The following is a 25,070-nucleotide window of genomic DNA, read 5'->3' as shown; positions in this document are numbered from 1 at the left end:
TCAAGCAATGGCATAAAGTGTGTGATTGCATTTGCAGGACAACTCTGGTTTTACCCAAGGGAGGTTTGGTTGATATACCAACAAGGTGTTAAACTTGTTTTCTTAAAACACTACTTATATTCCTGTGTTGCAGTGGAGAAAGGGGATAGTCTAACCAAAGCGGTTTATGAATTCTCATAGCCCTGCACCTCACTAGATAATATGATGCTCACTCTATGCTTCTTCCCCACTTTGAAGATTCTAAAGGATTCTCAGGAGTGAAAAACATTTTAGTTATGGAATTCAATGGTAAGTAAGTAAAAGGTAAGTGAACATTAGCTCTACGGAAGTAACTAACTCTCCCTCTCAGTTCCCATTGATATGCCAAGCTAATCACAGGGGAGAAATTAACAATCAAACAGAAGAAAAATACCAAAGAAATATAAAACAAGTATTTAGACCATTTGCCTTTGGGAGTCAAGGAATAAAGAACATATTCGTTTCTGAGATTCAACTAAAGTTTCACAGCAAGAAAAGACAAGCGTCACCAAAAGGAAAACTGTGATTGAGACTACAGCCACCATAAACCTGACACACCTGGAATAGTGGGTGTCTTTCAGGAATAAGGACTAAGACAGAATGCATAATGCAATGAGCCTTAAACCATGATAAACCTTGGATTAAACCCTTAGCCAAGTGTAACACAGAAAGGGAGGGATCATGTGCCTTCAAAGAACATCAATAGCTGGGAAATTGATCACGAAGCCACACATACTTGCAAAAATAGCAGAGACACAGACACAAACACTTATTGGGTGCAGAGCGTGACGATGTATGAGCAATTGGCTTCTCATATATTAGAATGCAGCTAGGTTTACTGAAGTGGGGAAATCCTCGAGAGGAATTTTGGACTTCATGCTCTCCTGAACATATGGTTATTCAAGCGATTAATTTGAATATTGTCTTAGTCCATTCAGGCAGCCATAACAAAATACCATATGCTGGGTGGCTTATAAACAACAGAATTTTGTTCCTCATAGTTATGGAGTCTGAAGTCTAAGAGCAAGGCACCAGCAGATTTGGTGTTTGGTGGGGGGACTCTTTCTGGTTCATAGATGGCACCTTATCGTTTTGTCTTCACATGCTAGAAAGGACCAGCTCTGCGTTCTGTTGTACAAGGGCATTAAAGCCCATTCATGGGGGCTCCATCATCATGACCTAATCACTTCCCAAAGATGCTGCCTTCTAATATCACTGTGAGGATTATAATTTTAAAAGATGCATTTTGGGGAATCACAAACATTCAAACCACAGCAAATAGATAGATTCCCATATATGTCATAAACTTATAAAGTGAATATAGAATGCAATCTCTTATTTCTCAAATTCTTCCCCTTGCAAGAAATATTTCAGACTTTATGTTACAACATCTGTAACACGCATGTTACAATATCTATAATTTCTTTTTAAAATGGGATCGTGGTATGTTGCCCAGGCAGGTCCTGAACTCATGAACTTAAATAGTCCCCCCATTTTAACCTCCCAAGTAGCTGGGATTATAGGCATGCACCACTATACCTGGCAATATCAGTAATTTCTATAGTTTTTAATTCATTTTTGTTAAACCATTGAAGCCTTTTGTTAAAGTGCAAATGTTATCTAAGTTAGTGGTCGAAACTAAGATGGTTAAATGAATACTATAGACAGAAGGAGACAGCAAATTCTAATACAGTCAATTGGTTGCAAAAAGAAGCTATAGTTATCTTAAGTAGGAAGTAGAAACAAGTTTTTAAAGTCCATTATTGAACTGGTAAACTGAAGGTATAGTAATCAAATCTGAGAAATTCAGAGAAAGGATTTTGTTTTCTAGCCTAGCCTATATCTTTTGTAGTAATACACTTGTCCGCAGAAGGATTTCTGCAATTGTATTATGGAGCAAATATACTGAGAGTAAAAACCAAAAAAGAAAGCCTCGGTTTATAAATGGGGTCATGGTGTGAGCTCCTAGATTCTGTGGAAAATGATTGGTAATGTCAGCTACTTAGGAGATTGAGGCACGAGAATCACTTGAACCCGGGAAGAGAAGATTGCAAGGAGCTGAGATCCTGCCACTGCACTCTAGCCATGACAAGAAAGCAAGACTCTGTCTTGAAAAACAAAACAAAACAAAACAAACAAAAAAAAACTGATTAAGAATGCAGCCCAGTGGTGGAGTGAGTACATTAGATGGACCGAAAGATTAAAAGGAGGAAAATGTACAGAAAATCAATGGATAATACAATCTTTTCTTTTTGGCATCTTTGCCCAATCAGTGACCACAAAACAACTTTGTTTTCTCAGATACCATGGAGGAAGAATATCTGCATATTTTGTGCCTACTTAATCACCAGAAAATACTGTTCATCCAAACAGTTCAGATTCTAGTCAAACTGGTAGCCACAATTTAAAAATATTGGCTGTAAGGGAAATAACAGCTTATTTCACCAAAACCATCTTTATTTGATTAAATTGACTTTCTAAACAACTTCTGAGTTTTCAAACCTCTGAGACAGAAAAAATATTAATGGGATCTTGGTCACTTTCATAACCTGGCTACACTTTGAAAAAGTGATCTTTTAAAAAATACTGGTGCCTGAGCTCCATTCTAGATCAAGTAAATGGAAAAATTCTGAGCCTCGGTGTTAAAGGAAGTCTCCCCAGGTGATTTGTAATGAGAAGCACTGACTTGAAGAGCATTGTTGCCCGCATCCATTTTAACCTTAACATATCTGTATTTTCACGGGGATATATAGCTGATTTTTCAAGTTTCTGTTTCCCTGAGATCTGATGGGATTGTTTCAAAGTGTGATAGGTCGTATTATTTTACCACAATTCTACCTTTACCATTGCTACATTCCCTTGCTATAGCTTCCCTGTTGGTGGAGTATACTTTTCCACACTATTGATTTCAGATATGGCCATATGACTTAGTTTGATGGAATGTGGAAGTGATAAATTGTGCCAGTTTTGATCTAAGGCCTTAAAAGGCATGGCAGTGTCCACCAACACTCAGGGAGCTTACTGTCTCCATGCAAAGAGCAGCCCCAGGTAGGCATTGATCTTTCAGCCTAATACAGGAATGAAGCTATATGGAAGAAAAATATAACCCCAAATCAGTAGTCCAGGCTGGTCCAGCTAAGTCAATCTGAGTCTGACTGATAGCTGCAAAACTGTAGCTCACCTACAATTCTATGAATCTGAAATAAGCTTAATTTCTTAAATTCTTTGATATTTTGGAGTTTTATTTTTAATTCAGCATTATTACAGGGGAAAATAACCAACACACAAGTATTTGTAAGTAATCTGTATCAAGCAATGTCTAATAATAGGTACTAAATAAGTATTTAAGTTAATTTGCTTTTATGGAAGGTTGTTTTACATTTACTGACACTAAAAAAAAATGGAATCACCAGATTTCAAAGTGTTTAAATTTAGGTTCAATGATATTAAAAATAATGCAGTGACCACTAGAATTTAAGTGGATTAAATGGATTGTATCTCTATGGAATGTGAGTTATTCTGTTCATTTATGAAAAACATATTAGTGAATATGCTTAAAATTGCTTTTTCCAGTAGCCAAATGGATCAGGTTTTCATCCAGATGGTTTTATGGGAAGCATCTGTCTGCTCAGCTAATGCATGTTTATGAGGATCAAACTTTTGTACTGATTTGGAAATACTACTTGTACTACTAGAATATTGTTAAAATTTTTGGCTAAGATTAAGATAATTGATTTTATTATACAGAAATCTGTGTATTACATCACTGAGATATATTTTATCATAAATGCTTAAAATTATTCATAGGAATAAACAACTAACACTTCCTGAGCAATAACTGAGTCAAGATGAAGAATTATGAGCAGAAATCTTTGAAAACTCATTTGAAATGCTAACCCTTTGTGATGCATAAGGAAGTTACAGAGAATTAAACAAGCAATCACAGAAACCTTTGAAAGGAAGAAAATCCTAGTTAGAATGCAAGATATGTCTTAATCTCAATTAAACTGTCTTTTTGAAGTTCTCTTTGCCTTGATAAAACATTGATTCACTTTATAAAGTGTTTTAGTTATATTTAATGTAATCCCTTTGTTTTCAAAGGTGTTTTCTTAACTTCTTCCTTACAATAAAGATAAATTATTTTTATACTGCTCTTTGATGATCCATCAGTGATTGCTGAGGGATTTATATATATAAAGTAGAGGTACTAAAGAAATGATCTTTACATTATGGGCAAAGCAAGATGTAATTATGTTGTCACTTATATTTTGAGACTTCTTATAAGAATGCATTAGATAAATGCAGAGAAAACCTGTTTTTAAACTCTAAGACTGACATTCATTAGTGATGTTATTTACAGCAAAGGGAAAAATAACATAGAATAATAATATATGAAATGCAATGCTCACACAAACCTGTCCTCAGTGTCCAGTGTAAAAGTATTAATTTTACAGTATCTTGGGGACCAGGTTGATGCTCCACACATAATCCACAGTGTCACAAATTTCCTTAGTAAACCACACTCCCAACTGCAAACCCATCACACCTAATATAGCAGAATGTCACTCAGTGCTCACTGGGTTGCCAAAAAGTGCTAGCAGGGTTACCACTATATCACCTATCTTCCCCTGAGATGGGAGAAAGTAGACAATTCAAATTAGGTGTAAAGAAAAGCAAGAAGTATATAGTGCATTTTGATTCCAGTTATTTTGTTTGAATCTATGGGACATGGTGACTAAAATCTCATTCCATTCATTCATGCGGTCCTGCTGTTGATAAATGTGAGACTTTTAAATCATATTAATTAGGATGCTAAGATTATCCTGCAGTCAATAAGTAGTGGTTTATGACTAAATGTTACATTGCAATCATTTACTCAAATTTCCATATTTTCTTTCACTCACATCCATGGGTTATATACAGATCTATGGCAAATATGTGCCCGGTTTAAATGCTTACAAATATTATAACACCAGGAAAATAATCTGTCTGTAAGAAATATAGGTTTAATGAGAAAAAGTCCTAAGTCCAAAGGGGAAGGCAAAGTCAGTTCTAAACTTTAGGCAGCCCAGAGACAACAAGACACAAGGAACTACTGATAAGATGTACCTTCTTTTAAGAAAGTACAGCCAGACTTTTGTCCTTTTTGAGAGATGGAAACTCTTCAAACTTTTGAATCATGGGTTAGTTCAATAAAGAGACAATCTCAGAATTCCTGATGTAGTAAAGGTAAGATATGAGGCAAAAAAACACACAAAAAACAAAAAACTGTAGCACCAAAGAAAGGTTTATGGAAACCAGTTGTGTTACTAAGAAATGAAAGAACCTCAGGCAGTAACTCACATCTAGTCAAAGACATTGCCAAAACTTAAAAGAAAAGTGGTGAGTAGAAGAAAGAGGTGCTTAAAGGAGAAAAGTGGACAAGTATAATACTATTTATAGATTTACAGAACATACATTACTTGTAGGGCACTTATATATATGTTGCAAGGTAACTTTTAAAGTTTGAATTTCCATTTTTCAATGATGTAGTGCTTCATAGATATTGTTTCAAAAAGGGATATGGCAGCAGAAATGAGACAAAAAAAGGAGGTTTTTTTGTTTTTTTTGTTTTGTTTTGTTTTGTTTTTTTTACAGTGGAGAGGGCATGTTTAAAAGCCTAGACACATAGGGTTACAGATATAATCTTGATATTGATAAAAGATACAGGATAAAATTGCTAAAGTGAGACAACTCTCCCTTCTACCTTCCTCCATCACACTACATCCCATCTCTCTAATGCTATGTCTGGGACAGGAAATAAAGTACATAGAGGGTAAAAGATGAGATATTAGATACTTTTTACTTCTAGATAAATTGTTATACTCTCGGCACTATGGACTGTGCCTGGCAAGGCAGCAGCAATTCCATATAAATGTACGCAGATTAACATGTGAAGAACTGGCACAGTGACTCATGTCTATAATCCCACCACTTCCGGAGGCCAAGGCAGGAGGATCACTTCAGCTCATGAGTTCAAGACCAGCCTGGGCAACAAAGTGAGACCCTGTCTCATAAAAAATATATTTAAAAAAATTAGTCAGGCACAGTGGCATACACCTGTAGTACCAGCCACTTGGAAGGCTGAGGTGAGAGGATCGTTTGAGCCCAAGAGTTCGAGGTTGCACTGAGCTATGTTGTGTGACTGCACCACTACACTCTAGCCTGAGTAACAGACTGACGTGCTGTTTTTTTGTTTGTTTTATAAAAATAAAGAGCAGAAGGAACTTGTACTTCCTTCTTTATAGAGTTTTGGGTAGACTATCTAAATTTATATCTATATACCTAGATATAGATATAATACAAAATGAATGCATGATGAGATGATGGCTCATAATGTGGTCTTAGATGGTCCAAATATATCAGGAGTATCATGATTTACATTAATAGAATAAGTAGAATTAATAGTAATAGCTACGCAATCTAAGAGTAGAAGAGACATCAAGGACAATTAAGGATCTGATGTTATGTTGGTGCAAAAGTAATTGTGGGGTTACTAAGTACTATTAATAGCAAAAACCACAATTACTTTTGCACCAACCTAATAGAACAGTGGTCTATGAATTGATACAGTGTAAATCCCTGGAAATTTAAACAGGATCTTGGGAAAAGGCTAGACACAAACTAATTGAGATTATATACTATCATTTTAGTGGAATAAAGATGTTTGTATAAATTCACTTTTGTACACTGGAGTTTGTAACTGAAATTCATACTATGTATGTATCACCTGATTTAACTCTCTAATACAGCTACGAAGTGTCTCATTTAACAGATGGAAAAAAATAGATTAGAAAGGAAGCTAATCATTCAAATTCATATAGTTAAGATGTGACAGACCCAGGATACAGAAAGATTTATCTTACCTAAAGTTAGCAATATTTTCTGTTGTTTTGTTTCTGTCCACTGTAAAATTATCTATATATCAAAAATGTACAAATGTAGGTTGATGTAATGCTTTCATTCTTCAAATTACATGTTTTTATTCTTTGAAGAACCTGGGCATATATACACCATATATATATATATATATATATATATATATATATATATATATATACACACACACCATATATATACTATATATATATATATATCATATACATATACACCATATATATACCACATATATATAATATATACATCTATATACCATATATATAAATATGGTAGATATTGGAAATGAAATTCAATATACGATGTGAGTTTAAGGAAACCTAGCTTTCTAAACTCAAAATTTACATAGTTTAATTTGGAATATGAGTCTCATTTATAATATACATTTTATTAAAGCATGTTGGTTCTTTCTAGACATAATTTTTAAATTAAAATGTTGTAGAAGAGTGAGTGGTTCAACTTTCAGTTCTCAGGTTGTTTATCCATAAAATAGAGAGATAGGGCTAGATAAACTCTAAGTTCTGTTTAGCACTACATTGTATGATTTTTAAATGAATAATTAAGAAAATTAATTAATGGATAAAGTACAGTAAGACCATGCCACACTATGGTCTTAATGCGCAGTAAAGGAATTAGCCTAACTTCACAGGGTCTCAAAATACAATCTAAATGATATTCCAATAGAAACTAATATTTTGCGTGTTTTCCTTGGTTATATTACAAGTAGATGAACCAGACTGGTTTGGCAGAAAAAAACTGTGTGAGAGAAATATGCTACAGATTGCTCCATTTAAGTATATGGAAATGTTTCTTATCCCTTTTAACCATAGCTGGTATTCCCATATATTAATATATTATCATTCATTCAACCAGTCCTGCTACATTGACAGACTTTTAGGATGCATTCAGTCTTTTGCTATTACAAATAATGGCACAAAGATGAGCCTCACACAAATATCATTTTGTATTTTTGCCAATCGTATATTTTCAATACATTTCTATTAGTTAAGATTACTGGACCAAAGGCTTAAAAACATACTTTTTATATGTTGGTGTTTAGAAAAATTCGTAGTTGTGTTGTAATTGGTTCATTTACATCAATATGTTGTGAGTTGTATATCTGTTATTTTGTTACCTAATATGAAAAATAATAAACCCTTTTTTATCCCTTTCCTCTCCCAAACTTCAAATTAAAAGTGATATAACTATACACTCATTGAAAACCTATGTAGCTAGTCAGCAAACTTATTCTAGTTTCCAAATACTGTTCTCTGTCCACCCTCCCTCCCACCCCTCAAGGCTGTTATTTGTACTATACACAGTTAAAAAACAGTAACAAACATTTCTATACCACTAAGTGGAGTAATCTACAGCACATTTTATTGGGTAAAAATAGCAGGTGGTAAATATTGTTTCTAGTATTCTACCTTTTGAGTAATGAAAGGGGATTTGAAATGCTTATCTGAGAAGAGATGATGGAATAGTAAACAAAAAATCATTAATAATTGGCCCTTCAGTGTGAAAGGTGCAGAGTAAAAAAAATGCTTCTGTGAATGTAAATTGTTTCAGAGTTTTCATTTTCAGTTTATGTAAATGCATTTTGTAACTTAGGAAAAAACAAAGTTAAACCAAAGTTGTGGGAAAATTCATAAAAATCCATACTGAATCAAAGCATCTTATTGTTTATGAAGTTGATGGTATTTCAACGAAACAGAAAAACATTATTTCAAGTAATTCTAATACACAGCATTTTTTCAGTAGCTTTACTGATGTATAATTTACCTAAAATAATACTCACCCATTTTAAAATTAAATGTAGATTTTTATCATTTTTGGCATATGTACATAGTCATGTAACCCCACCAAAGTGAATACATACACCATTGCCAACTTAAAAAATTCTCCTGAGTTTTTTACAAGCCTCAATTCTGTCACTTTGCCTTTCATATAATTTTATGTAAATATATTAATCAGTAAGTTATCTTTTGTTTTCTTTTCTCATTTAGCATGATGTTTTAGTTTTATGAAGTTTAATTTTAATTTTTTTAGTCTAGCTTATGCTTTTTGCATCCTATTGAATATTAATCTAAGTTATAATCAAGATTTTCTTCTATGCTTTTAAAAATTTTATTACTCCAGTCCATACATTTAGGTATCTGATACATTTTTAATTTTTTTGTTTTTATGTTGTGTGAGGTACAGATTGACGTTACTTTTTTTTGACAGGTAGATTTAATTGTTTTGGCACTATTTACTGGATAGGCTATTTTTTCTCCATTTAAATACCTTGTCATCTTTGTTGAAAATCATTTGCCCTTGTATGTGTGATTCTATTTCTGGGCTCTATTTTGTTCCACTGACTTATATATCTATCATTATATGAATACCAAACTCTTGATTTCTGGAACTTCAGAATATGTCTTGAAATATGGCAATGTTAATTCTCCAAATTGTTGCTCTTTTTCAAAATTGTTTTGGCTATTCTAGGTCCTTTGCATTTCCAAATAAATTTTAGAATAAAGTACTCAATTTCTATGAAAAGGCCTGTTGTGTTTTTCATTGAGATTGTATTGAATCTGTTAATCAATATTGGCACACTGGCCATATTGACAATATTAATTCTTATTAATGAACATTTTATATAATTCCAACTGTTTATATTGTTCTGATATATTAGTTTTCATTGTACAAATCTTGTACACCTTGTATTAAATGTAATCTTACGTGCTTTATTTTCCATGGTATGGTACATGGTATTTAAATGTTATTTCTCAATTTTTTGCAGCTAATATTTTGACTTTGCACCTTGTGACTTTGCTTAATTGACTCATTAGTTCTAGTACATATCTTATAGAATTTGAGCATTCTATGTGATTATACTATCTGTGAATAAATAAAATTTTACTTATTTTCAAGTCTATAGACTTGTTATTTCTTTTTATTTTATTATTTCATTGGATAAGTCTTCTAATAAAATGCTGAATAGAAGTGGTGATCTTATTTTGATCTTAAATAGTAGGCATTCAATATTACAGCATTAAGTATAATATTAGCTGTAGGCTCTTTATAGAGGCCCTCTATTAGACTGAGCGAGTACTCTTCTTTTTCTAGTTTGCTGATAGTTTATTATCACGGATGAGTCAGTCTTTTTTCTGTATCTAAGTGATTGTATAATGTTGTTTCTCTTTATCCTATTGTTCTGTTAAGCTACTTTGCATTCATTGGATTAGCCCCACTTGTTCATGATGTATTACTATTTTATACATTGCTAGATTAAATTTGCTAATATTGTTGAAGAATGTTTACATATAGGATATGAAGTATGTTAGGCTTCTTGGTATTATACTACAGGTCTCTGGAGCTTCAGTATCTTATTCTTCTGTTTTCATACTGGATATTTCAATGGGTCTATTAATTTCATTGATTCTTCTGCTCACTTCAATCCGCTTTTGAGTCAATCTAATAAATTTTTTATTTTAGATGTTATAGTTTTCAGCTCTAGAATCTTTAGTTTTATATAATTTCCATTTTTGACAAATTCTTTATTAATAAAATAATTTAATTTAAAGTATATTTATATTACATACTGTGAGCTCTTTGTTTAATAAATCCAATACATGGGGCCCATGTCTATTGACTGCCTTCTCCCCACCACACTCCCAAAGATGTATTACACTTTTGTTTCATTACATGTCCTATTTGAACTCTGAACATTGGAATTATATATTATAATACCTTTGGAATTAGTGTGTGTGTATATATATACAAACATACACACATATATACACATATATACATATCTATAATTTTTTTTTATTAGAAAGTTAACTTGCCTGAAGCCACACATGGCAATCTGCAGCAGCTAATATCTCTGCCAAATTTTTGGCTTTTTTGCTGCTATTTTTCTAACCTGGCCCCTGAAGTCTTCCTTCTGCCTATGTAGTTGAGAAATTGGTCAATTATTTAGGTAGAATTGTACTCTGAGGTTCATGTGACTGTATCCATGATTCCCTTATTTCCAGAGTCCCTTCACTAAATTTCAAGTTGTTCTTCCACCTCCGATTTCTAGTATTTATCACCTCAAGACATCAAAGTTTCCACTATTTTTCAATTCAAATCTAATGATAATTGGGGTCGTATTCTCTGCAGTTTGAGGAAAAAGCTCAGTCCAGCATGCCGCCAATTCGCAAATCTCATAGAGGCCAGCAACTTTGCTCCTCCTCACCCTCAGAAGCAAATTACCTTTGCTTGGGATGTGGTCAGGAAGCTTTCCTATCCTTTCTCCAATAGCTTAACCTTGTTTCCTATAAAAAAGGAATTGTGAAGTAGGAGCGATTTTGTGCTTGTGCACCAATGAGGGTACCCTCTCATTAGTGCAGACTGTGTCTGATCCTTCTCTGAACCATCTGATGGAGGTCTATAGAAAATACCTGTAATTGTGGACTCCTCTCGTGTCTAAGGTTCCCAAGGATTGTAAACTCATGCAGGCTCACACTCAAGAATCCATTGACATTTGTAGCTGTGTTTTTCCTTAACTACTCATATGATAACCACCATTTCCTCCTAGTCTCTGGAAAAACTAATACTATTCCTGTGCCGCCTTTCTTCTGAATGGCTCATTACACTTTTGAATTTAGTTTACTTGGCTGCCTTGGGACTTCAGTTCTCTGACAGATGCCAAAAAAGTTATGGTTTTGTACATCACCTAGACTTTCCCTGTGGAATGAAAGCAATAACATTTTTTTTCAAGTCCTTAAGCAGAAGCAGAATTACAATCGTCTTTTAAAAAAACTTTGTTTACCAGATTTTCCATGTCAGCTGTGGAAGAAATTACCCAATTTCTTCAAATCACTAATGACAAAATTCTTGTCTGCCAAACACAGGATTTTAACCATAATCCTTACAATTAAGAGAAAAAGAAAGAAAGAGAAATATATCAAAACTATATTCAGTAGTCTTACTATTGGTAATGCTATATTGAACCTAATAGAGGAATATTGTATAATAAAGCAAATATGTCAATGCTGATAGTGGTAGGAGGCAGGCGAATTCCTAGGCAGGGAGGAAAGTCTCCCCAGTGAAACTCCCCACCTTCAAGCCAAGGACAATCTAAGGCCTGTAAACCAAGCTGCCAGTTCCAGATAGAATCAACAGACTGAATGGTGGACTCTCACTCCCATTTGGTGCACTTCCTCCCAATTGGTCCTTAGCTTTTACCTATTTTAGATATACCTACCTTCTTTGATTGGCCATGGGTGGAGTCTTCATTCATATAGAGTGAAATGTCACTCCAGTCCCTGATTGGTTGAGGGCCAGGTCTTCACTTATGTCTCCAATTTATTCTTTGCTTTGCTGTGTCTCTTTCTGAGTGGTGCTTTTTCCAAAATGACCTGCATACCAATCAGTACACTACTTCTTCCTCCCAGTTCATAAAAACCCTGAACTTGGCCCCACAGCCGGCAACTCTTTTTAGGGTCCCCTCTATTCTGAGAGCTTTTTCTGTTACTTAATAACTCCTACTCTGCATTACTCACTCTCTGGTGTTTGAGTGCCTCGTTCTTCTTGGTGGTGGGACAAGAACTCGGAACTTGCCAAATTGTGGGGGTACAGGAACTGTAGTGCTCCAGCTTGCCAAACTGCTGGTGGTGGGAGTAAAAGGGCTGTTTAACTTCCTTGCGCTTGCTGGACTGCGGGAGTGAAGTCATCACTGGGCACCACTCCGTCTGAACATCAGGAGTAGGGAAATCGCAACAATGCTACTAAGAACCGATACTTCTAACCTAAAAAAAAAAAGATAAGAATAAAAGAAAGAAATTAACTCAAAACACCATTAATATAAAATTTGAATTAGAAGTAATAGCATGAAACTTTGATTTGTTATGCATTTACTAGCTATATGCACTGAAGAGTCCTGGAAGCCATGTTAATACTGCAGCAACCAACACACTAATACCCAAATTTTGATCTCTAAAGACATTTCTCAGGGCTCCATTGAAAATTGCTTGTTTCAAATGTGTTGTAGCAAAAATGCTAAATGAGCCTGGAAAATTGTTTTCTGCCAGAAAGCAAGGAGGGTTTCAGACTATTTGGTTATGACCTGATTTGATGGCTTAAAATAGGATGATTTGACCATAAAAAAGAATGATAATTGAAATGCATGTACACATATCCAACACATAAAAATCCCTGTTTGTAACATATATTTATAATAAAAAGATTAAAAACTTTTTCATTGGAAGTTTCTAGAGCACAATTTAAACCACTACTGTGACGTCTTTTACTTTTCTTCTGTAACTTCCTTGAAATTCTATCATTGTGTACCTACTCTTGTATTATATGTCTGCAAATGTATTTTCTTATTAAATTGTGAGGCTCTGCAGAAAGGCAGCATGACTTAATTGTTATTATATACCCAGTGCCTGTAGTAGTCCCTGATAGAATAAGCTCCCAAAGATACAATGATTGAAGCCAGTAGACAATTGATTGATAAGGAGGCCAAAATTCAATCATCATGGAAAGCAGTCTGATGATTCCTCAGAGCTAAAAACAGAACTACTATTTGACCCAGCAATCCCATTACTGGGTATATACTCAGAGGAATATAAATCATTCTACCATAAAGACACATGCACACTAATGTTCATTGTAACACCATTCACCACAGCAAAGAAATGGAATCAACCCAAATGCCTATCAGTGACAGAGTGGATAAACAAAATGTGGTAAAGATATACCATGGAATACTGCACAGCCATAAAAAATAATGCAATCATGTCTTTTGTGGGAAGATGAATGAGCTAGAGGCCAATATCCTTAGCAAAGTAGCACATGAACAGAAAGCTGAATAATGCATAAGTGGGAGCTAAATGATGAGAACACATGGACACAAAGAAGGGAACAGACACTGGGACCTTCTTGAGAGTGGAAGGTGGAGGAGGGAGAGGATCAGAAAAAACAACTATTGGGTACTAGGCTTAGTACCTGGGTAATGAAATAATCTATACAACAAAATCCCATGACATGAGTTTACCTATATACCAAACCTGTATGTGTACCCGTCAACCTAAAATAAAATTTAAAAAGAGGCCATAAAAGGCCCCAAAGTGTACACATCATTGCCCTTCACTAATTTATGATTAGTAAAAAATTTCTGTTGTGGTAATTTTATACCTCTGCTGTTTCTTCTCATGTGTAGAAAATAAATCATACAAAAGGAAAAACTTGTAGACTCTTTTCAAGATGCCAGTGAAACTGCTCACATGGAAACATAATGCTCTAAGGGCCCCTGTGGTGCTAAGAAAAGAGATTCTCTCAGACTTCCATCTCGGAGGCTTGCTCCACTTTAGATGTGTTCTGGCTCTACCTGGGGCACTGCAGCCTTCTATTGCTTTCTGTAGCACTCCACTTTGTTAATTTTTTTTATTTCAATAGTTTTTGGGCACACAGGTGGTTTTTGGCTATGTGGATAAGTTGCTTAGTGGTGATTTCTGAGATTTTATTGCACCTATCACCCAAGCAGTGTACACCATACTCAGTATATGGTCTTTTATCACTCACATTCCTCCCAACCTTCCCCATACCCCGAATTCCCAGAGTCCATTATATCATTCTTGTGCCTTGCATCCTCATAGTTTAGCTAAGTGAGAACATACAATATTTGGTTTTTCATTTCTGAGTTACTCCACTTAGAATAATGGCCTCTTGTTCCATCCAAGTTGCTGCAAAAGACATTATTTCATTGCTTTTTATGGCTTAGAATTCCATGGTATACATGGTACATGGTATACATAGCACCACGTTTTGTTTGTCTGCTCATTTGCTGATGGGCACTTGGTTCCACATCCTTGCAATTGCAAATTGTGCTGTTAAAAACATGCGTGTGCATGTGTCTTTTTCACATAATGATTTCTTTTCCTTTGGGTAGATACCCAGTAGTACCACTCCACTTTCTTTATCTCCACATTGCTTCCCAGGAATTCTGCTGCATAATCTCTGACATTGCCCCTGGTCTCCCAAACTGAATTATCATATCCTTGTGTCTTGCCAAGTTCATCTTATTCACTTCTCCTCCAGGCCTTTGCTTTCTACCAGATATTCCATTCTATTATATGTACAACACCTCTTTACAAATATAAAGTTATTTCAAGCAGCAATTTTTTCTTGAAGTACTGGAATCCAAGTTTTCAGGAACCACATGGGTCCCAACCACCAGGAGTAATGAAGACTACTCTCCACCAGGAGAATAATGAAGTAATTAAGAGACTGTAAGAAAGTTTCCATCACTCCCTCCTGAGAGCAGAGGGTGTTTTACTTCAAATGTGGGGAACACTGGCCTAGGCCCCAGTGTCTGCCCTATAGCCCTATATGCCTTTCTCTTGAGCTTTTTTGAACATACTGATGTTGGCCCAACTTCTCAGGACTTTTGGAACACCTATTAAAAATTGAACCCAAAGAGTTGTCCTGAGATAAACCTAAGAAAGTCGAATAGTTCTGAATTCTATAGTGAGTGGACTTGTGTAACATAAATGGATAGAAATTGTTCCATTTACTGAGCCCTCACTCGACATGGAATACATTTCTCAAGGATAGTGCACTTAGAAGTTAAGAGCAAAGGCTCATGTTGATTTGTTTGAGTTCATTGTAGATACTGGATATTATTCCTTTATCAGATGTATAAATTGTAAGAATTTTTCCAACTCTATGGGTTGTCTGTTTATTCTTCTGACTGTTCGTTTTGCTGTGCAAAAACTCTTTAGTTTAATTAAGTCCCAGCAATTTATCTTTGTTTTTATTGCATCTGCTTTCAGGTTCTTGGTCATGAAACCCTTGCCTAACCCAGTGTCTTTTCCAATGTTATCTTCTAGAATTTTTATAGCTTCAGGTCTTAGATTTAAGTCCTTAATCCATCTTGAGTTGATTTTTGTATGATGTGAGAGATGAGGATCCAGTTTCATTCTCCTACAGGTGGCTAGCAATTATCCCAGCACCATTTGTTGAAAAGGGTGTCCTTTCCCCACTTTATGTTTTTGTTTGCTTCATCAAAGATCAGTTGGCTGTAAGTACTTGGGTTTATTTCTGGGTTCTCTATTCTGTTACACTGGTCTGCATGACTATTTTTGTACCAATACCATGCTGTTTAGTATGGTATAGTATACATAGTATAGTTTGCAGTCAGGTAATGTGATGCCTCCAGATTTGTTCTTTTTGCTTAGTCTTGCTTTGGCTATGTGGGCTGTTTTTGGTTTCATGTAAGTTTTATAATTGTTATTTCTAATTCTGTGAAGAATGATGGTGGTATTTTGATGGGAATTACATTAAATTTGTAGATTGATTTTGGGAGTGGGGTCGTTTTCACAATATTGATTCTACCCATCTATGAGAGTGGGATGTGTTTCCATTTGTTTGTGTTGTCTATGATTTCTTTCAGCAGTATTTCATAGTTTTCCTTGTAGAAGTCTTTCGCCTTCTTGGTTAGGTATATTCCTAAGTGTTTTTTTGTTTGTTTTGCAGCTATTGTAAAAGAGGTTCAGTTCCTAATTTGACTTTCAGCTTGGTTGCTGTTGATATATAGAAGAGCTACTGATTTAAACTCAAATTAATCAACAAGAAAAAAACATACAATCTCATCAAAAAGTGGGCTAAGGATGTGCATAGACGATTCTCAAAAGTAGATATATGAATGGCCCACAAACATGAAAAAATGCTCAACATCGCTAATAATCAGGAAAATGCACATCAAAACCACAGTGCTATATTACCTTATTCCTGCAAGAATGGTCATCATCCAAAAATAAAATAATAGATGTTGGCTTGGCTGTGGTGAACAGGGAACACTTCTACACTGCTGGTGGGAATGTGAACTAGTACAAACATTATGGAAAACAGTGTGGAGATTCCTTAAAGAACTAAAAGTAGGGGACCATTTAATCCAGCAATCCCACTACTGGTATCTACTCAGAGGAAAAGAAGTCATTATAAAAAAAGATAATTGCACACACATGTTTATAGCAGCACAATTCACAATTGCAAAAATGTGGAAGTAACCCAAATGCCCTTAATCAACAAATGGATAAAGAAGCTGTGGTGTGTGCATGTATATATATATGTGTGTATATATAGATATATGTGTCTATATATACATATAGATATATACACAAACACATATCTATATATACACACATATATATGATGGGATACTAAGCTATAAATGTATATACAAGTATATATATGTATAGATCTATATATGTATATATATACATATATACACGTATATATATATCTATATATGTATAGATATACATATATACACATATATATATACATATATACACGTATATATATCTATATATGTATATATAGATATACACACACACATATATATATACACACATATATAATATGATGGGATACTACTAAGCTATAAAAAGGAATGAATTAATGGCATTCACAGCAACCCGGATGAGATTGGAATGGAAAACCAAACATCATATGTTTTCACTCATAAGTGGGAACTAAGCTATGAGGATAAAAAGGCATAAGAATGATACAATGGACTTTGGGGACTCAGGAGGAAAGGGTAGGGAGGGGTTGAGAGACAAAAGACTATAAAGAGCATGCAGTGCATACTGCCTGGGTGATGGGTACACCAATATCTTACAAATCACCATTAAAGAACTTACTCATGTAACCAAACACCACCTGTTTCCCAATAACCTATGAGGGGAAAAAAAAAACCTTAAAAAAAAAAAAGAGCAAAGGCTCAGATAATAAAATAAATTCTTGCTTTTAATACAGCTCTGTCATTTGTTAACTTTGTGATTATCAGCAAGTTATTATAACCTTACTGAGTCTCAGTTTCCTCATCCATAAATGTGGAGAGTGGGACCAAATAAATAATATATATAAAGTGCTTTACCCAAGGTCTGATCCATGGTAAATATCCAATAAATATGTATGTATATTTTAGTTAAATTTTAAATGAGAGTAAAAAAACTGGATTTATCTAAATAAACTTCTTAGACAGCAAGCATAAGACTCATAAGACTGGTTCTTATCTTGTGTTTCACAAGTATAAGAGTGCAAAGAATAAGTAAAGTGAAACCTAAAAAAGATCCAATCCTAAACTAGTACTTTACAATTGGATATTGTATGACTCATTAAACTTACTAATACTTAGATCTCCTCACATGGCACAAAGAATGTAGTATCTACATAATTCAGAACTCATTTATTTTCTTGTTATTTCTGCATATGGTCCACTATGAGAATGAAGAACTTGTTAAGTGAAGGCTGTGGAGTCAGCCTCACAGCATTCTGTCTGTGTAGATGCCAATGACTTCACAACTACAATGTTATTTTGAGCAGTGAAACAATTTATTAAAAATGAAGAAAAACATAAATGACTCCTGTAAAGAAATTAAATTAATGTTAGGTACTAGAACACAGATGTTTTGTGTGCCATACCTATGCAACCATGTCATTAAATTCAAATCTCTAATTAACATACACCTGTTTCTTGTTCAAATTTGAAATGACTCATTAAAATCATTTAGAAAAAAGTACAACTTGTGAAGAAAAAAAAATGTTCCTGAGCTTTTCTCTACTTTAATTTTTTTCTGCTTTGTCATTATTTTTAAAAATTGACTAGCTTACTGACTCCATGATTCAGAATTGAGACATATCTGACACTTCAAAGCCTGTCTCTCTTACTCATTAGCTTCACATTCTGTACCAACAAAATATTGTGCAATAAAATCGGAAACACTAAATAATATTAAGTCATGAAAACAGGTTGCCAAAACTTGGGAAAAGTAGTATAATTAATTTTTGGAGAAAAGCAGATGAACTAAGTTTAGACTTACACTGTTGCTCAGCTTCTACTTATAAAGAAACATTAACATTTTAATTTAATTAAGCAAATATTGTTGAACATCTATCTAATAGAGAAGTAACTGTATTTAAGTAGACAGAAAAAAAGGCTTCAAATAAGATAGGATTTACTCAAATTCTAATTCTGAAGCTAACTTTGGTAGTTAGCTTCTCCGAATTCCCTTTTGCTTACCCATGATAATAATAGTATTAAGACCAACATCAAGGACCAAGATAGCTGAATAGAACCCTCTAGCAATCATCCCATCTGCAGGAACACCAAATTGAACAACTATCCACATAAGAAAGCATCTTCATAAGAACCAAAAATCAGGTGAGTGATCACATTACCTGGTTTTAATATCACATCAAGGAGAGAGACATTGAAAAAAGTAAGAAAGACAGTCTTGTATCACCTATACTACTCCATCTCAAGGCAGCTCTGTGCTGTGGAAGGGCGGGGCGGTGGGGAGAGAATCTGTGTGCTTGGGGAAGGGGAAGTAAAGCGATTGTGAGGTTTTGCATTGGAACTCAGGGGTGCCCTTTCACAGCAGAAAATAATACAAGGCAGAATTCAGCCAGTGGCCACAGAGGAAGCACTTAAGACCAGCCCTAGCCAGAGAAGAATTGCCCATCCCAGCATTCAGAACATGAGTCTTGGCTAGACTCATCACCTAAGGCTAAAGTGCTTTTGGGGTTCTAAATAATCTTGAAAGGCAGTCTAGGCCATAAGGAAAGCAATTCCTGGGCAACTCCTAGTGCTCAGCTGGGCTTGGAGCCAATGGGCTTGGGGTATATGTGACCCAGTGAGACACCATCTGGAGTAGCCAAGGGAGTCAGTTTATGACCTCATCCCAACTCTAGGCAATGAAGCTTGCAGTTCTGGGGGAGACCCTAGGCAATGAAGCTTGCAGTACCTCTGCTTGAGAAAAGCAGGGGGAACAGTAAAGGGGATTTTTCCTTGGAACCTGGATACCAGCACAGCCACACCAAAATAAAGCACCAGGCAGAGTCCTGAATCCCCTATTTCAGACCCTAGCTACTGGATGACATTTCTAGACCCACCCTGGGTCAGAAAGGAACATATTGCCTTGAAGGGAAGGACCCACATCTGGTAGGCTTCAGCACCTGCTGACTAAAGAGCCATGGGCCTTGAATAAACATCAGTGGTAGCCAGGCAGGAGTCACCACAGGCCTTGCGTGAGATCCAGTACTGTGCTGGCTTCAGGTGTGACCCAGCACATTGCCAGCTGTTTTGGCCATGGGGAGAGAGTTCTTCTACTTGAGAAAAGGAGCAAGAAGAGTAAAAAGGACTTTGTCTTGCAACTTGGATACCAGCTGAGCCACGTAAAATAAAGCATCACACAGACTCCTAAAATCCCTGATTGCAGGCCTTAGCTCCTGGATGGCATTTGTAGACCTGCCCTGGGCCAGAAGGGAACCTGTTACTATGAAAGGAGAGACTGGCAGGATTCATCACCTGCTGATCAAAGACTGTTTGAGCCTTGAATAAACATCAGTTGTAGCCAGGCAGCAGTCACCATGGGCCTGGGACGGTAGTTGCTGTGGGGAGAGACTTCTGCTTGAGGTAAGGCAAGAGAAGAGTAAAAAGGACTTTGTCTTGCAACTTGGGTACCAGCTCAACCACAGTAAATTAAATCACCAAGTAGGTTTCTAAAGTTCCTGATTACAGCTGCTAGTTCCTAGATGGCATTTCTAGATGTACTCCAGTCCAGAAGGGAAACCGATAACCTGAAAGGAAAGACATGGGCCTGGCTAGATTCATCATCTGCTGACTAAAGAACTCAAGCATTGAGTAACCATCAGCAGTAGCTACGTAATAGTTGTCACAGGCCTTGGGCAAGAACCAGTACTGTGCTGGCTTTGGGTGTGACCCAGAACATTCCCAGTGGTGGTAGTCATAGGAGTGCTTGTGCCACTCTTCTCCAAACTCCAAGCAGCTCAGCATGGAGAGAGAGATGCTGTTTGTTTGGGGGGAAGGTAAGGGAATGGAACAAGAGTCTCTGATGGACAATCGGGGAATTATCCTAGATCTTACCCGAGACTACAAAGGCAGCACACCTATGAGTCTGCAAGAGTCACCCAGTTATGGAGCTTGGGGTGTCACCTAATGCAGATACAGCTACAGTTCCCAAAGACTTAGATTACAACACTCAATTCCCTTTGAATACTTGGAAAGTCTTCTCAGGAAAGATGGGTACACAGAAGCCTTGACTGCAAAGATTAAAATAAATACCTAACTCTTCAATGCCAAGACATTGATGCACATCCACAAGCTCAAGACCATTCAGGAAAATATTCCTCACCAAATGAGCTGAATAAGGCACCAGTGACAAATCCTGGAGTGGCAGAGATATGTGACTTTTCATACAGAATATTTAAAATAGCTGCTTTGAGAAAGATCAGAAAAAATTGAGATAACAGAGAAGGAATTCAGAATCCTGTCAGATTTAACAAAGAGATTGAAATAATTTTAAAACTCAAGCAGAAATTTTGAAGCTAAAAAATTTGATTGACAAAATGAAAAATGCATTAGAGTCTCTAGACAGCAGAAATGATCAAGCAGAAAGAATAGTAAGCTCGAAGATAGGATATTTGAAAATACACAGTCAGAGGAGATAAAATGAAAAAGAATAAAAAAATGAAGCATGCCTACAAGATCTAGAAAATAGCCTCAAAAGGACAAATCTAAGAGTTATTGGCCTTAACGAGGAGATAGAGACAAAAATTTGGTTAGAAAGTTTATTCAAAGTGATAAATAACAAAGAACTATAAAAACTTAGAGAAAGATATCTATATTTAAGTACAAGAAAGTTATGAAACATCCAGTATATGTGACCCAAATAAGACTACCTCAAGACATTTAATAATCAAACTCCCAAAGGTCAAAATAAACAAAGTTTCATACAAATAGAAAGAGGAAAGAAACAAATAACACATAAAGAATCTCCAATGCATCTGGCAGCAGAATTCTCAGCGGAAACTTTACAGGTCAGAAGAGACTGGCATGACATATTTAAAGTGCTGAAAAAAAAAAAAAAAACTTTTATCATAGAATGTTATACCCATTAAAAATATCCTTCAAACATAAAGAAAGGCTTTCCCAGGCATACAAAACCTGAAGAATTTTGTCAACATCAGATCTGTCCTAAAAAAAATTCTAAAGAAACCTCTTCAATCGTAAAGAAAAGGACTTTAATGAGCAATAAGAAATCATCTCAAGATACAAAACCCACTGGTAATAGTAAGTACACATACGAACACAGAATATTATAACACTGTAATTGTGGTATATAAACTACTTGCATCTTGAGTAGAAAGACTAAAAAATAAACCTAACAAAAATAGTGACTACAATAATTTTCAGGACACAGACAGTATAATCAGATAGAAATAGAAACAACAAAAAGTTAAAAAGCAGGAAAGATAAGGTTAAAGTGGAGTTTTTATTGGTTTTCTTTGCTTGTTTGTTTGTTTTTGGAATCAGAGTTTTGCCATCAGTTTAAAATAATGAATTATATGATATTATTTGCAGTCCTCATCATAAGCTGAAATAAAAAACCTATAATGAGTTCATAAAAAAATAAAAAGCAAGAAACTAAATATCCCACCAGAGAATATTTCTTTCACAAAAGGGAAGACGGGAAGACAGGAAGAAAGGAAGAAATGAAGGAAGGAAAGAAAGAAGAAAAGGCCATGGAAAAAGCAGAAAACAACAAAATTGCAATAGTGAGTTTTTACTTATCAATAATAACGTTGAATGTAAATGGACTAAACTCTCCAATCAAAATACATAGGGTAGCTGACTGGGTTAAACAACAAAACACATGACCCAACTACCTGTTGCCTACAAGAACCACACTTCACCTATAAAGACAAAAATACACTGAAAATAAGAAATGGAAAAAGATTTTCTGTGGAAATAGAAACCAAAAAAGAACAAGAAAAGCTATAATTTTATAAAATGAAATAGATTTGAAGACAAAATCTACAAGACAAGACAAAAAGCATTATTGTGTAAGGATAAAGGGGTCAATTAATCAAGAGTATATAAGAATTGTAAATACATATGCACCCAAAACTGGAGCACTCGGATATATAAGGCAAGTATTATTAAAGCTAAAAGAGAGACCCCAAAGCTATAATAGCTGGAGACTTCAATACCCCATTTTCAGCATTGGACAGATCATCCAGAGATAAAATCAACAAAGAAACATCAAACTTAAACTACACTATAGACCAAATGGAAAAAACAGATATTTACAGGACATTTTATTCAATGACACAGCACAACACACACTTTTCTCCTCAGCACAAGGATGGTTCCTAATAATAGACCTATGTTAGAACACGAAACAAATCTTAAAAACTTAAAAAATAAAATCATTTCAAATATCTTTTCTGATCACAATGGAATAGAACTAGAAATCAAAAACAAGAGGAACTTTGGAAACTATACAACACATGGAAATCAAATCAAATGCTCCAAAATGACCAGTAGATCAATGAAGAAATTTTTAAAAATTGAAAATTTATTTAATCAAACAAAAATGGAAACAACACTTCAAAACCCACGGGATAGAGCAGTATTAACAGGAAAGTTCATAGCAATAATTGCCTACATCAAAAAAAGTAGGAAACTTTAAATAAACAGCTTAATATCACAGCTTAAAGAACTAGAAAAGCAAGAGCAAACCAAACCCAAAGTTAGTAGAAGGAAAAAAATAAAGATTAGAGCAGAAATAAATTAAATTGAAACAAGAAATACCAAAGGTCAATAAAAAGTTTTCTTAAAAGATAAGCAAAGTTGACAAGCCTTTAGTCAAACCATAAAAAGAAAAAAAAAAAGAGAAGATTCAAACAAATAAAATCAGAGAGGAAAAAGGATACATTAAAATTGATACTGCAGAAATTTGAAGGATCATTAGAGGCTGTTATGAGCAACTATATGGCCATAAATTGGAAAACAATTAGAAATGGATGAATTTCTAGACACATGCAACTTACCAAGATTGAACGATAAAGAAACTGAAAACCTAAATAGATCAATACAAGTAACAAGATTGAATGAGATTGAAGCCATAATAAAAAGTCTCTCAGCAAAGATAAGTCTGATACCTGATGGCTTTACTGCTGAATTTTGCAAAAAAATTAAAGAAGAACCAATACCAATTCTATTCAAACTATTCTGAAAAATAGAGGGACTACTTCTAAACTTATTCTATCAAGCCAGTATTACCCTGATACCAAAACCAGACAAAGACACATCCAAAAAGAAAACTACAGGCCAATATCTCTGATAAATATTAATGAAAAAATTCTTCAACAAAATACTAGCAAACTGAATTCAACTGTACATTAAAGTCATTCATCATGATCAAGTGGGACTTAGTGCAGGGAAGCAAGGATGGTTTAACATACACAAATCAGTGGATGTGATACAATGTATCAACAAAATGAAGGACATAAACTATATAATCACTTCAATTGATGCTGAAAAAGCATTTGATAAAATTCAACATCCTTTCAAGATAAAAATCCTCAAAAACTTGGATATAGAAGGCACATACCCCAACATATTATGCCATACCATATATGGCAGACACCCATCTAGTATCAAACTGAATGAGGAAAAACTGAAAACCGAAAAACTGAAAGACTTTCCTCTAAAATCTGGAACATGATAAGGATGTCCACTTACACCACTGTTACCCAACATAGTATGAGAGGTCCTAGCTAGAGCAATTAGACAAGAGAAATAAACAAATGACACACAAATTGGAAAGGAAGAAGTTAAATTTTCCTTGAATATATATATATAAAACCTTATACTTGGAAAAAACTAAACTCCACCAAAAAACTATTAGAACTGATAAATTTAGTCAAGTTGCAGAATACAAAATCAACATATAAAAATCACTAGCATTTCTGTATGCCAACAATGAACAATATGAAAAAGAAATCAATACAGTAATCTTTTTTTTTTTTTTTTGGAGATGGAGTTTTGCTCTTGCTGCCCAGACTGGAGTGCAATGGTGTGATCTCGGCTCACCACGACCTCTGCCTCCTGGGTTCAAGCAATTCTCCTGCCTCAGCCTCCCAGGTAGCTGAAATTACAGGCATGTGCCATCATGGCCAGCTAATTTTGTATTTTTAGCAGAGACGGGGTTTCTCCATGTTGGTCAGGCTGGTCTCAAACTCCCGACCTCAGGTGATTCGCCCACCTC

This window comes from Hylobates moloch, unplaced genomic scaffold (genome assembly GCF_009828535.3).
Source record: "Hylobates moloch isolate HMO894 unplaced genomic scaffold, HMol_V3 SCAFFOLD_13, whole genome shotgun sequence".
In the NCBI taxonomy this organism is placed as follows: Eukaryota; Metazoa; Chordata; class Mammalia; order Primates; family Hylobatidae; genus Hylobates; species Hylobates moloch.
This window is presented reverse-complemented; position numbering follows the sequence as displayed.